Source organism: Oncorhynchus gorbuscha, linkage group LG20, assembly GCF_021184085.1.
Source record: "Oncorhynchus gorbuscha isolate QuinsamMale2020 ecotype Even-year linkage group LG20, OgorEven_v1.0, whole genome shotgun sequence".
Classification (NCBI taxonomy): Eukaryota; Metazoa; Chordata; class Actinopteri; order Salmoniformes; family Salmonidae; genus Oncorhynchus; species Oncorhynchus gorbuscha.
This window is the reverse complement of record NC_060192.1, coordinates 4897398-4909501: the sequence shown is the minus strand read 5'-3', so window position 1 is coordinate 4909501 and position 12104 is coordinate 4897398.

The window sequence follows — 12104 nt, the reverse complement described above, 5'->3', positions numbered from 1 at the left end:
GTTTCTCTCCTTATCGGGAGATGACTTTAAAAAACGGCCCCTAGGGGCAACGGTAAGCGCTATTACTGTCAAGCAGACCAGCAGTTTGCTAGGGCGTTGAGGACAGGGATGGATGATGGGCATAAGATGCGAGCTCCGGCTCCGAGGGTCGGTTTCCAAGTCCTAGGGACTTGTTTTTATTTTTGGGGGGTCTTAATCCTATCCCAAACCTTAACCCTTAACTTAACCATTCGGGAACGAACGCCTAAACTTAACCTTCGAAATTGTACGTTTATGGGCAAGCGTTGGATTCTGAAGTGAGACTGTGAGAGCTTGTTTGTGTGTGTGGTGCATTTTGTATTTTTTAAGGATCCCCATTAGCTGCTGCCAAGGCATCTGCTACTCTTCCTGAGGTCCACCCAAAAACTATCTTTTGGTATTTGTTTCAATAGTCCATTGTTGACATGGTCCCAAAAATGTTTTGCTTTGTTAGCAGTTAAGTTTTCAAGATATGTAACTTACAAAATACAGAAATCATCTCCATGTGGATGCCTTTTGCATCATATGGTGCTACCTTTTGCATTATGGGATGCAAAAGACATTATACAGGGACGCATTCGTATCTTGGAAACGTGATTGCTTGACAAGCAAAACATTTTGGGGCTATATGTCAACAATGGACCACTGAAACAAACACACACAACAACAAAAACTCGTTTTTTTGGGTGAAGTTCTCCTTTAAGGCAGTTATGTACTATTGGAACATTAACATGACATTTCACAACACATTAAATGTGTGCCCGCCGGCCACTATTCCAATACCACATATCTACAACACAAATCCGTGTGTACGTGTGTATAGTGCGTGTTATCGTGTGTGTGTGTGTGAAAGCAGGAACAAATGCAATGTGGCTACAAAAGATACAGAATACTTTCATTTGCACCAAAGGAAATGGACAGCTTATTTTAGGCACATGTTCATTCAGTGGGTGTTTTCTTTCTTGTGAACTGAGAACACTGTGTACTGTCTGCACATAGTGTGACTGGAAGCAGCAATGCAGTCAGAACCATGGACCCTTAGATGTTTAAACATGTTTCTTAACCAAATGTCTGTTGTTTTATAGTCTATCATTTGTACAACACGGCAGGAAATGAGGGACAACATGATTTTTTGTTCCATATTATTAAGTGTGTGTAAAGATGGTCAATATGACAGAGCATTTGACATTTTGAGTTAGGCACGCTATGAATGGTGAGAAGATTACTCGAAATTATATTGGGAACAAATCATTAGCCTACTATAATTTATAACACAACAAGCTCTCGCAGTCTCCCTGCTGAATTATCCAAATGTCTAATTGAGAAGGTTAAGGTTTTGGTTAACCTTTCGGTTACTGGCCCAACGCTCTAACTGCTGGGCTGTCCACCTTCTGATCCGGAGTCATGAGGTCACGCCCATCATCCACCCCATCCACAACACCCTTAGCAAAACCCAAGCCTACTTGATGGTAATATAGCTCACTGTTGCCACTAGTGACCAGTTGTGACGGCATTTACCGATGTCCTCAAGACGTGGATAGACGTCCAATTTCGAAGTCACTCGAGTGAACTGCCTGTGGGAAGAACCAGCTCAAACAGTGCCAAACCCATTCCAAGCACAACCACCCACCAACCTCGCCAGATCAGAATATGTTTTACAAATTGCCTATTTGTGTGAAAACTTTAGAACCGACCCAGCAGGGGACTAGGCTGTATAGCGTGTCCATGGCGGAGAACTCCATTTTTAGCATGGAGCGGCTGGAGATTATGTCACGGAAGTGCGCGCAGTCATTAATATACCTCCTCCCTGCTCCCTCTCTTTTCAGAGGCGTGAGGCCTCCCGTCCCAGTGCCTCCCTCCATCCATGCAGCTCTCATCTGAATGCTAATTTCCTATTTAAAATCCACCCTCGCGCGCGGGGATGGGGTGTGTAGGGGGGGACTGAATGATTCTTCTAGAAACCACAGATGTAGAGTATCAAACCCTGGCTGCTGCTGGCCGCTCCTCGTGCTCTGTCGCATTCAGGACCAATTAATTAACCCGCGGGGCGAGCAGGTACCCTACTCCTGCGGTGGCCACAGGCGGTGGACTTGCTAGCGCTCTCAGATTTAAATGCACATCTCATTTTCACGCGATGAGCACAGCCAGGCACTTTTGTGTAGAGGGAGAGAAAAAAGCACAGTTTTGATACCCCTCCATTCCTCCTTATCCACCCCTTAATCCCTGAGGTCCATGGTCTGCGGTTTCGAGGATCTCAGAGGCGGCTCGTGGGACGGTCCAGTCGATCAGCAGTTTTGGAAACGCTTTTTAAAGGGTTCTATTGTTCTCTCCACGCACCCGCCTGGCTCTCCATAGAACGGCTCAAATAGAAAGTGACTGGCCTTTAATTGAAGTGGTCGGTAAGCAGTTGTCATATGGAAATATTTGAATAGAGATTATGTACGGCACTTCACTCAAATCCACTCCGTTTAGAGAATTAGAAGTAACCTATTTGGATGGGCAGCGGCGAAGCCGAGGGGATTATATAAATGGACTATATTCAGACAATTAACACTTTAACGAGATCAGGAACAGGCTGGTTAACATTTGAAAGGAGTTCGGGGCACTTGGTAGAGACAGTCTCGCATGGTGAATGACAGATGTGTCATAATAGCCTACCAGGGATTACTCGCTTTAATAGTTGTAATTTTGTCACTCATCACGCCTATAAATCCTGTTTCCAAATCACATATAAATTGCCTACCAGACAATAAGTCCACTGTAGCCTAAATAAAACAGTAGCCATATTGAAAAATGTTACTAATCGTCAATTTCATCTAGTTGTTATTGCAAATGATTTCTTATCTACTTTTCCAAACAACAACAAGGAAAAGCGGAAACAGCAAGCAGTGTAGTTTATATCGGGTTTAGTTTATATGGCATCCCTAATCATGGCGTTTCCAATTGTATGATTTATGTTGGGTCTCTAAATGTAGGCTATGATTAGGGGGCTTGGTGGTGGCGAGGCTTGGAGCCGAGTGCAGTTTGGATGTCTCCATGAGGCGATGCAGTAAATGGGCGTTTTATTTATTGCCGTGCCAGGGCCCCCCTTAGCGGAAGAGCGCTCTCCCAAATTGAAATATAGCGGAGTTTACTCTCCTGATTAGGGCCTCACGCAGCCCAAGGCTATCATCAAACAGAGAAGCCCCGCGCGCTCTGACACCTAATTGCGTGTGGATTAATGTGGTCGAGAGTGACAGCGGTAAAGCCTCAGTCTCATTCCCTCCCTCCTCTCCACCCGTCCCTCCTCTCCACCCCTCGCTCCGACACAATAACCACCAGCCAGACAGCAGGACCCTAAATCGAGGACTGGCCTTTTTGATAAGGATTTGTGCTAAAAAAAAATCATTGGGACGTCAATACTCAAAACCCTAACCTTAACCCATACCCTTACCCTAACCATAACAATAACCCTTACCTAACCCTAACCTTAACCCTTTACATTTTAACTTCAATGGGGTAGGGACGTAATAAAACGATTAATCCATCTCCGATTGGTAATGTATTTGATTAGGCTACATTACGTTTTGAGAAGCGATTATGAACATTTTTAAATATAGGCCACAGACAGACCCATTGTATTGCCAAATTCTGTGAATGGCCTCTCCGAAAAGGCACACGTTTCCTAAGAGCCAATGTCAGGTGTAGTGTCAGGAGACACTTGAATGCTCAGATGATTAGAGTACATTTTTCTATATACATGTATTTTTAAAGACGGTGATATAAACAGCACTTGGGGGGGGGAAGACGTTTCAGATCCAACTCTGACCCGCCACTGTTATGACAGGTGCCTTCATTAATTCAGCAATCTATAACGAGATGATTAAAAGCAGACCCTACGACCGTAATTACATAATCAACTTAGAATATTGTTCGCTTCAGAGCTCGAGCCAACCGAAACGACTGCAGGCTTACACGTGCAATATTGTTATTTTGCTACTTTTGATTCAGAGTTGTTTATTGTGGGCACATGGTGGAGATCCCAAGTGGTACATTTTTGTGTGTTGAATCATCAAAAAAGGTAAGCGGGGGGGTTGCGTTCAATTCGTTGTTTTCCATTGAAACGTTTCAGTAGGCTACCATTTCAGAACCACGACCAGCGACAGAATTGGGGGCTTGTCTGATGTTCAGCACCACACGGCAGTGGACAGCGACGGTCTCAGGTGAAGCTGCAAATTTACTAGCCTCTCTGGAAAACCCCATTTAATGGGAGAAGAGGCCTACACAACCAGACGGAGTCGGCTCCCGGTGCCACTCTTTTCATCCATACTGGCTTAAACCTCCGAATTGTAAAAAAGGAATAGGCCTATATCTGCGAATAATTGCAACAGACGTCTCCAGTGAAACTGCATCTACAAATAGCTCAAGTTCATTGAAAAGCCATTCAGGGCTACCTTGCCTGCCTCTGCCCCTCCGGGTGAGAAACACCGTTACGGAAATGAACGGAAATGTGTCTGCGGCGCGCGGCCCTGGAGGAGCTCACCTGAGCGTTGCTGTGCAAACCGGAGAGGGCTCCCATAAAGTCGCGGCATGCTGTGACCTTTACCGTAATTCATCAGGCGCCGCGGTGACAGGGAGGCCCTTCACGCGCCGATAATTTGATTACTATAACATCTGTAACATCAATAATGTCTGATGAGATTGTTTTGCGCAACCAAACATGCAGAGAGAGAGAGAGAGAGAGAGAGAGAGAGAGAGAGAGAGAGAGAGAGAGAGAGAGAGAGAGAGAGAGAGAGAGAGAGAGAGAGAGAGAGAGAGAGAGAGAGAGAGAGAGAGAGAGAGAGAGAGAGAGAGAGAGATGGGTGTCATATCGTCATTGGCGTTGAAGCCACAGAATTAGGGCACCTAGCCATTAACGTTGAAGAGGGTAGGATTTTAAAGGTGACGTCTTCCTCAAACGATGATGACGACCACGATGGTTATGATGATGATAGTAATGATGATGTAATGGCACACGTCATGAAAATGTGTGTGTGTGTCCCATTATGCATTAATCTAAACTGTTTGGCTCGGCAGCAATTAAACATTTATCCAAACCAACATTAATCAATGAAGCATTATGCCTGATTACCATCAACATGCTCTAACTGACATGGACAGACAAGGAAGCATCGGACAAGAGCAAACTAACTAGCCTATCCCTGCAAAACAAAGTGCATTGAGAGCGTGCTGCTCTCGGGTCTTATTTTGGGCCTCATTGTGCGCACGTGCATCTCTCGAAGCCCAGTTCCCCGGTTTCCCCTCACACTCAGAGAGGGAGAGGGAGAGAGAGAAATGTGGCGGATATAAATGTTTTGCCTAACTAGAGGAAACATCGCTGCCGCTAACCGATCGCCGGATCCATTAAGCTAATTTATTAAACGCAATTTGCCTTGTGTCATTGGGCTGTGTAGCGCTGCAGAGAGAGAAGGTTGAAAACGGGGAGACAAGGGGCCGCTGGCGGGACAGCGGGGGAACACGGTTCTGACACACAGAATTAGAGGCGAATTAAGAGCCTCGATGAAGAGGTGGTTCCAGGATAAACACAGAGGAAGAATAACCATTTCACTGTAAGGTCTACCTACACCTGTTGTATTCGGCGCATGAGACACATGGCATCTGATTTGAGAAGGATAGACAGAGAGGAGGGGACTGAATGGCTGTTCAGGTTTTACCAGAGGATGGGTGTCAAACACAGAATAGCCTCCACCTGTAATATATTCAAATAGCCTACATAGGCCTATGCTATTAGCAATCGGTGACATTGGTCCGTCTTCTGCAGCCTGTAAACCTGCATGGCTTTATTCAGTGACTTTAGGCCTGCAGGTATAGTCTATTTTTCATAGCCTACTTCAGAATCCTGGATGCATATCCACTGTGACTTGAGCTCGTGCTTGGCAGCGTTCCCACTTGCAGGTAATCAGGATTAGCACGTTTCCCTGCTGGATAATGTGGTCCTAGTTGTTTTCCCCACGCATACAGCATTAAATCATCCCGCAGTTTGTTTTGCAACCCCCTTTGTTCTGCTCGGAGGGTTCCACTCATGAGGGTTCCCATCGCTCTGGTTCCACTATTAGGCATATTTAAGGCGCTCTGTAACAAGGCTCCTGCCTCATTTTTCCAAGGTTGCCTTATTTGTTGTGCAAACCCACACCAGCTTTTTTGTCTCAGCAGTCATAACTGTTAATGTTACATTGGGTGTTTGATATTTCATCAGTTTAACCAATATTGTTCCGAGATAACGAATGTAAAATGAAACCGCATGGAACACGTTCGAATTCCCTCAGAAGGTTTCAAGGAGAAGAGTAAAAAAAAAATCCCATTCACCGGTGGCTATTAGCTTGGGTGATTTATTTTGTGTATGTCAGAAAACAAGAAGGCAAGAAACAGAATATGGGCTTTATTTTTCTATTACCAAACATTACAATCGTATTTCCATCACTGCACCGTTAAGTAATTTGCGAGAAGAAGAAAAAAGCCGATGGACTCTGGCGGCATGCTCGTGGCATGTGTTTAAACCCATTACTTTGCCTTTTAATCAAACCGCGCGCTCGTGTCAAAACGCGCTATTTTCGCAATGCATCTCCTCGCGCTCGTTCCAATTCACCAAGTGACCTTGAAAATGTTTGCTCTCCTAAACGTCTTCTCCCGCTCCTTCCCTCTCTCTCTCTCTCCCTCCTTCCACCCTCTCTCCCCCTTTCCTCTCCCTCAGCCTCTCCAAACCTCTCATCCATGTCTGCCTACCGGGGAAATACACATCCGTGTGAAACGGGAGAGCGCGTATTGGCAAAGTAATCTATTTTTATAAGGTGATAATGATAGCGATGATGGTGCATGGGGAAGAAAGCTTGGCTGTGTATGAGAAACTTCGAGCACACGGACACTGCAACAGACTGTAACAGACTCCTTCCCGCCTGATATAAACTGCCATATCGAAACCAGAATTCATTCACACCTTGAGCCTGGGTGCCTCGAGTCTACATTTCACGAGTTTAATCGAGTTATCTAGTTGTATTTATGTTACATAAATCATGATTAACAGAAAGAATTAGATTAATATTCGCCATAATTGTTCCACCGATGTTATCACCCCAGTCTCCAGGCCTTGATAATGGATGGGCCTACTATATTAGTATATTAGTAACAATTACACTGGTGATATCAATTGATTTAACCCGAGCGGACATGGGTTAGTGAATTCAAGCAACGCAATGTGAATTAGGTTTATAGAATATACTTTTTTTGTCTGTACGTGGTTCTCAGTGGGGATAGCTAGTGTGGGCCTATTGGTATGTTTCACACCGACAAAAAAACGCGCCTCTAAAATAGGCTATTGTTGTTCCAAGAGCTTGCCATGCACGGTTTGTGTGTGTGTGTGTGTGTGTGTGTGTGTGTGTGTGTGTGTGTGTGTGTGTGTGTGTGTGTGTGTGTGTGTGTGTGTGTGTGTGTGTGTGTGTGTGTGTGTGTGTGTGTGTGTGTTGATAGGGATAGGGGGGGGGGTAAACAGCAACATTCGGCCATATGATTTATCGCAATCCGGGGAAGGCAGCTCCAGTTTTGGGCCTGCGCTGTCCTAACGCATTTCGCCTCAGCCATCAACCGTGATTAAACGCCTGCTGTTGCCGGGAAACAAAACGCGCTAATCCAATATGTATTTCTGACATATTAAATATCACCCAATCCCCTGACATCACGCGCCGCTTTTCCACGGGATGGAATTCTAAAACATATTTTTCTAATTTATGGACGGACGATAAATCAAAATTAAGCTTGCGGACAACGAAATATACATCAGTGCAAACTGACGCTGAAGCAAGCTCATAGGTATATAGGCAACGTGCCCGGAGACAGCGGGAACATATGCTCTGTTTTGTGGTAGCAAGCTGTGTGTGAGCTGAGCCGAACTATGTTCTGTTCTGTGGATACACTTGTATGCGGAGGCCACTCTTGTTACCTAGGAGCAGATGGCTTCTCTTGAAACTCGTGTGTTAAACTAGGAGGTTACTGCAGTCCTAGTCCTACCTACATCTGTAAGAGACCGTGACAATATATCTTGAAGGTTAATGTCATTGCATATCGACATTAATTAGGCTTACTGAAATATCAAATGGGAATCCCTCTTAAAATAAGCGAAAGGTCAAATTTAAAAAACGGCCAATGTTTTTAGAAAACCTCACCGCAGAAAAAGTTCAGATGCTTTGAATTGCCTCCACGTTTCAGGGGAAAAAAGGCTTTTAATCCAGCTGTTTTGTATTTAGCCAAATTCATTCAGTTGCATTGCAATGTATTAAGGCATAAGCATCAACACGTATTTTTGTGAGACCGGTCCCTACACACAGGCCCGAGTTAGAGGCAGGGGGTAAGGAGGGAAAATCAAATGGTGTAAACGTTATCATTGGAGAATGTCTATAGAGCCCTGAAATAATGCATCCGGATATAGGCTCATACCCACAAACAAATAACAAGTTAGTCCAATATCATGGATCCGTATTAAGCACAGTGCTTTCCCTTTTTCAGTAAAACGATACAATCCGCAGAGAAGTGCAGTTTCCTTCTGTATAATATAACACACTCAGCACAAACACACTGCTAAACCTCTACTACAGATTTGTCACTGATGTTGAGATAGATCCCCTGGCCTACACTCCCTCCCTCTCTCTGTCCCCTCACCTCAGAATGTTGTTACCATGATGACAGACACCAAAGAGCACGCGGCGGGGTCCACTCTCCCCCTCCGCCACTGTCCTCCGTGCGGTGTGACACTCATTGTATGTGACTCCTCAATTCCGCTGCTTCCCCGAATCTCCTGACCATTCCTAACGCGCTGTGAGCTATCTGGGCAACTAGCGTTTTTGTCGCTTCTCTGCCCACTGTGCCCAGGTAATGGATCTTCCGGACCCGTCTGCTTTGCGGGAAATATCAGAGAAAGACGCATACACACATGCCGGAAATGATACAGGCCCCATCAAAAGGCAGAATTGTATTCCATTTGTTGCATCTCTGCCCCTTAAGGTAACCGAATATAGCTAAAAAGGGCCTCCATATTAGTGGGCATGTTTAAAAATGATAAGCCTGCTGTGAAGTTTCTTCCGTTACCACAATGACCCATTACAGGATAACGGAAAGGCGAACCTGGGGAATTGTTTATAGTGGCCTTTAATGGATGCATAATGATCGCATTTCATGCTTCCTAATGAAAATAAAGTATATTTTCAGGCGTACAAAGTTTGTGGCCAGTATGGCGGGTAATTCGCGTAATGTTTTGTTATTGATATTTATGTAAATAATAAACTATTCTTAATTCAATCATTTAAGAGAGATGAAAACGTTTGAATAGCACACGGGAATTCATTTAGCTTGTGGAAAATGAGGGCGACAGTAATTTTCAGCACCATGGACAACATGCGTGAAAAAAGAGACGTAATTCCGGCTAAATTTGCTCACTCAAATCTCGCATTGTGTAGTCATAAATCATTCGGTGTTATTTGAATGCTTTTGAAAATAAATCCACGTTTTTCCACAGGAACGGGACTTTCATACGCTCTGTCATTCGGCTGAACTATTGGACTTTTATTCTTTGTAATGATGAATTTAACCGAGATGTAAACATGACTGACTCTTGGCCTCCAACCTGAAACTATTTTCTCGTATCTCTAGATCTTTTCTTTTCTCAATATTCGAAAAGGGTTCTTTCTATATCTACATGCCAAGCCTATTATTTTGCGTAATGAAAATGGAGGAACTTTTAATGTGAGATGAGCAGTTGACGGATAACCGATTCATCGGGCAGTTGAACATGGAACGATGATATTTGTACCCCAACGGGTGTTCAAAAAACACATCACCATGTCAAAATGTAATTGCAGAAAACAAAAACAGTAGGCCAACAACAAGATAAATAGAGAGAAGGAGAGTGAAACATGTAGACATTCCTATCTGTTCAGCGACTTTCATGTCAGACAGCACAATTTAAAGGCGACGTCGGAGACGTCATGTCCAGAAAATGAATGCTTGCTTCATATATAATATTCATTTCCCTGACAAATTGCCTTCCTTTTCCTAACATTCCCCATGGCTCCAGTTACCTTCTAGGAAGCAGGGTGCTATTTTCCATTTTGCAGTATTTGTGAAGCAAGCCATAACAACGCAAGCTCATTATGTGATGGGCAATTTGCATACACAATACAAGTAATTCCTTCCACTTCATATTTTCTTATTTGTTTATCAATAATTTGTGTGAATTACAAATGAAAAGTCCTCTGAATAACATAAATGGTGCAGGACATTCACTAAGGGCCTATATTTCCTGAATGTGGAGTCTTTAAAAAAAGTGCGTGTATGTGTGATCCGCGAGCATAAATACAGTTGAAGTTGGAAGTTTACATCCACTTAGGTTGGAGTCATTAAAACTCGCTTTTCAACCACTCCACACATTTCTTGTTAAGAAACTGTCGTTTTGGCAAGTCGGTTAGGACATCTACTGTGTGCATGACACAAGTCATTTTGCCAACAATTCTTTACAGACAGATTATTTCACTTCTAATTCACTGTATCACAATTCCAGTGGGTCAGAAGTTTACATATACTAAGTTGACTGTGCCTTTAAACAGCTTGGAAAATTCCATAAAATTATGTCATGGCTTTAGAAGCTTCTGATAGGCTAATTGACATCATGTCTGGCAGACATATCAGTGTGGATGACGGATCACCACCTCAAGCTGAACCTCGGCAAGACGGAGCTGCTCTTCCTCCCGGGGAAGGACTGCCCGTTCCATGATCTCGCCATCACGGTTGACAACTCCATTGTGTCCTCCTCCCAGAGCGCTAAGAACCTTGGCGTGATCCTGGACAACACCCTGTCGTTCTCAACCAACATCAAGGCGGTGGCCCGTTCCTGTAGGTTCATGCTCTACAACATCCGCAGAGTACGACCCTGCCTCACACAGGAAGCGGCGCAGGTCCTAATCCAGGCACTTGTCATCTCCCGTCTGGATTACTGCAACTCGCTGTTGGCTGGGCTCCCTACCTGTGCCATTAAACCCCTTCAACTCATCCAGAACGCCGCAGCCCGTCTGGTGTTCAACCTTCCCAAGTTCTCTCACGTCACCCCGCTCCTCCGTTCTCTCCACTGGCTTCCAGTTGAAGCTCGCATCCGCTACAAGACCATGGTGCTTGCCTACGGAGTTGTGAGGGGAACGGCACCTCAGTACCTCCAGGCTCTGATCAGGCCCTACACCCAAACAAGGGCACTGTGTTCATCCACCTCTGGCCTGCTCGCCTCCCTACCACTGAGGAAGTACAGCTCCCGCTCAGCCCAGTCAAAACTGTCCGCTGCTCTGGCCCCCCCAATGGTGGAACAAACTCCCTCACGACGCCAGGACAGCGGAGTCAATCACCACCTTCCGGAGACACCTGAAACCCCACCTCTAAGGAATACCTAGGATAGGATAAGTAATCCCTCTCACCCCCCCCCTTTAAGATTTAGATGCACTATTGTAAAGTGACTGTTCCACTCGATGTCATAAGGTGAATGCACCAATTTGTAAGTCGCTCTGGATAAGAGCGTCTGCTAAATGACTTAAATGTAAATGTAAATGTAACATCATTTGAGTCAATTGGAGGTGTACCTGTGGATGTATTTCAAGACCTACCTTCAAACTCCGTGCCTCTTTGCTTGACATCATGGGAAAATCTAAAGAAATCGGCCAAGACCTCAGAAAACAATTGTAGACCTCCAAAAGTCTGGTTCATCCTTGGGAGCAATTTCCAAATGTCTGAAGGTACCACGTTGATCTGTACAGACAATAGTATGCAAGTATAAACACCATGGGACCAGGCAGCCGTCATACCGCTCATGAACGAGACACATTCTGTCTCCTAGAGATGAACGTACTTTGGTGCGAAAATTGCAAATCAATTCCAGAACAACAGCAAAGGACCTTGTGAAGATGCTGGAGGAAACAGGTACAAAAGTATCTATATCCACAGTAAAACAAGTCCTATATCGACATAACCTAAAAGGCCGCTCAGCAAGGAAGAAGCCACTGCTCCAAAACTGCCATAAAAAA